Raw genomic sequence first — 3,847 nt, 5'->3', positions numbered from 1 at the left:
AGTTCACAGAAGTTTTGCCTGAGAAAAGCCTGTGGGATCAGCCCCAGAGGTACCGATGTAATTGGCCACACACACAAATGTTGCCGCATCCGAACATTTTTGGCAACTCATGAAAGCCTCGTTCCTAGAGGCCACTTGAGTGTCCAAATAAAAGGGGATTTTTGTTAGTGAAAACTGGAAAGAATAACCCATCCTAGGATCAGGCTAATAGGGCCTGGCCTGTTAAAATGTAACACTGGGCCGGCCAGAGTTTGAAGTGTTGCTGGCAAGGATTTGGAGCAGCCGTGAGGAGAGCCAAGCGTCTCTCACAAGGAAAACTCTGCTGGTGAGGGGAGATTTCCACTGCCCCAAGAGCCTGTAGGGCCCACTTCGAGGGGGAGAGCTTCTTCTGGGGCAGGAGTCTTCCATACAGGGCTGAAGGGAGAGAGCCTAGGGTTGCTTCTGCCTCCCTCTACACCCCAAGCTCCCCTCCCCGATCCCCTACCCCACCCACCAGGCTGTGATTCTAGGCAAGTGAGACTCCGTGGCCAACCTCCGGGGTCGCTTCTGCACATGGCCTGGGAACAGCAATTGCTCTCCTTGTGTTTGCAGGGCGTTGACAGCCCTGGGCTGAGGGAGCTGGGGGAGGGAAGCAGAAACAGTGATGCTGTAGAAAGAAGGCCACAGAGGCCTTCTTTTATCACCAAAGGGCCCCCAGCTGAAGAAAGTTCTACTGCTGCCTGCTTCACAAAGGAAATGCCTTCTTCTACTGCAGGCCAGTCTTGGCCTGTATGTGGAGCAGAGGCCCTGAGGCTCTGCATCTAGCGTTGCCAGCTGAAATACAGGACGCCCAGTGAAATTTGAGTTTCAGATAAACAATGAAAAATATTTCAGTATAAGTATGTCCCAAATGTTGTATGGGACATAATTATACTAAAAAATTTTTCATTGTTTATCTGAAATTCAAATTTCACTGGGTGTCCTGTATTTTTATTTGTTGTGTTAGGTATGATTCTTAGACACCACTAATGACCCTCACCTTTGAATAATCTCCTCCCCTGGAGTGGGGGTGACACTGGTGACTAAATGAGACATCACTTCTGCAATTGTCTTACATTACATGGCAAAAAGGATTTTTGCAAATGTAATTAAGGTTACTAATCAGTTGAGTTTGAGTTAATCAAAAGGAGATTATCTGTATGGGCTGGACCTAACCATATGAACCATATGAACCATATGTGGATGAACCATATGTGGATGAACCATATGTGGATCTAGAAGCCAGAGACAGAAGAAGTCCAAGATTTTAAGCAGTAGAGAATTCTCTGTTGGCTTTGAAGGAGAACACTCTTGTGTTGCAGAGAAGGCCTCATGGCAAGGCACAGCAGTCAGCCTCTAGGAGCTGAGAACAGTCCCCACTTAACAGCCAACAAGAAAACAGTGACATCAGTCCTATACCACACTGAACTGGATTCTGACAACACCCTGAAAGAGCTTGGAGGAGGACTCTGAGCCTCAGGAGAGATGGCAGGCTGGCTGACCCTGATTTTAGCTGTGGGAGACTCTGAGCAGAGAACCCATCCACATTGTGCCAGACTCTGGACTCCTGCAAACTGTGAGAGAAAAATTTTGTTGTTTTCAGTTGCTAAGTTTGTGGTAATGTGTTAGGCAGCAATAACAAATAAATACATTTGCTAAATCTGGCAGCCCTATCTGTATCCTGTGGTCTCTAAGACACACTTGTAGGGGTTCCTGGTGTAGGTAGCAAGGATAGAAGATGGTTGAAGGGACAAGGGAGACCTGGATATACTGGGCATCCTCTTGTTAGCAACCTCAATAGAAAAAGAGCAAAGGCAGGAAGGCAAACCATAGTATTGACTGCTCTGGTGCTCGTGTCCTGGCAGACAGAGGTGGTCTGGCCTCCTGGACCCCACAGCCCCCAAGTCTTAGTTTAGACCTGTAGACACACACACACACACACACACACACACACACACACACACACACACACACACACACACACCCCTATACACCTTCTTTCCCAGGGAGGAATGTGGAAGACAAGCTTGTCACTTGTCTCAGAGACAGATACAGTTACTAGTTCTGCGCTTAAACATGTGGTGTCAGCCAGAGCCCATTACTTATCCAAAGCTATAGAAACACATGTGTTTCATGTAAGGATAAAATCTGTGTGTGTGTATGTGTGTGGGGGAGGGTGGGTGTGTATATAAACAAAGAAGGTGAGGGCTGTGCCAGTCTAGAACTTCCTTGGGCATCAATTCAGCTTCCATTCAGATCATGTAAACAAGCCCTCAGAGTCTCAAAGAAACTTGGATATCATTTTTAAAAGGGTCAGAAGGCTTGGTTTTGTGTTTCAATTCTCCAAATGTTCTTTTGCTTATGGATTCCCCTAAATTCTCTTTCCAACAGCTTCTTCTGTTCCTCTGGCCTCACACCACCCTTAAAAGTGGCCAGAAGAAACTCTTAGGTGTCAGCCAGTCAGCATGGAGAGATTCTCTTTCATCCCCTGAGTGTCTGGAGGTGCGAGTTTAATGAGAGGCATCGACCTTTGAATTATACAAATGGACCTCTTCAGCAATCACTTCCCTCCCCAGTCCATACCCACCCTCGGCTTTTAATCTTCTCAATTATATTTCCTCTTCATTGATTACTACTTTGCTAACTTTCAGATTGAACAGGCAGTAAAACCTTAGCCACACAGGTAACGCCATTGCTTTTTGAGCCTGACGCCTGCATCTCACCTCCTGAGGGGGCTTTCAGGTCCCCCTCCCACCCTACTGGGCCTGGGCAAGTCCATTGACCTTCAGTTGATTTTGCAAGGTGGCCCCTTCCATCCAAAGATCTGTGCAGTTCTGGTTAGGAAGACGGGGTTTCAGTTCTGAACTTTAGTAGCAAAGATGGGGAGGTTGCATGCTGCCACTGGGAGTGTGGGAAGGACCCTCTTAGAGGCTGGCTGTTCCCATCTAGGCCTGGGAGTGGCAGGTGATAGGCCTGGGAGCAGGGAGCTCTGAGTTCTCTTCCCACCTCTGCTCTGACTTTTCGAGTGACCTTCGTTGAACCACTTAACTTTCTGTGCTTTCCTCTCTGTGCCATCTGTAAGGGGGGAGACAATGACACTTGTCTGTGAAAATGCTTTGAGGGATACTGGCATAAAAGATGCAATGTAAAAGCAAGTGATGGGCAATGCTTCCCATAAAGAGCCCCTTGTGTGCATCTGCAAGAGGCCACATTTGAGGGCTAAGAAGAAAAATGGAGAGATTTCCTTGATATCGAGGCCAGGCGGAGGACGTGGCTCAGGACCAGTTAGAGCTCCCTTCTGTGGCTGGGGGCTCCTGAGCTGCCGCCTGCATGTGAGCTCAGCGAGGGGCATGCTGGGACCTGGCCGGCAGAACAAACAGATCCGAGGTCTCTGCCCCAAGCAGGACCCAGTGCCATGTCAGGATTAGCCAGGGAACCTGACGAGCAGCAAGGGGGGCCTGCCTCCCGTGATTTATGGGCATTGACGCAGGGACCCGGCGGGGGAGGCGGGAGTCAGAGAACTTTGGGGACATTTTCAAAACTGGAGGTCGTTCAGAGGAAATTACTCAATAAAAACCAGGTTTCTCTAACTGAATAGATCAATTTACAGCTCATAAGGTGGAAAAAGTCTGAGACTTCAGGATTCTGGTTGGGCGGGTCTCCTAAGTTTTCCTCCCTTGGCAGGGTGGCTGTGGCTTTGGCTGTCTCAGGCCGGGCACCCCTTCTGTAGCTTTCAGGGCCAGAATTTTTCTCTCGTCTTGTTTCTCTCTTTCTCTGCTACTTACATTTTTCTGGTTAAGATTCCTCTCCTCTCTTACCAGCCTCCCAC

Source organism: Balaenoptera musculus, chromosome 6 (assembly GCF_009873245.2).
Source record: "Balaenoptera musculus isolate JJ_BM4_2016_0621 chromosome 6, mBalMus1.pri.v3, whole genome shotgun sequence".
In the NCBI taxonomy this organism is placed as follows: Eukaryota; Metazoa; Chordata; class Mammalia; order Artiodactyla; family Balaenopteridae; genus Balaenoptera; species Balaenoptera musculus.
The sequence above is the reverse complement of the archived record's forward strand: the minus strand, read 5'-3'. Positions refer to the sequence as shown.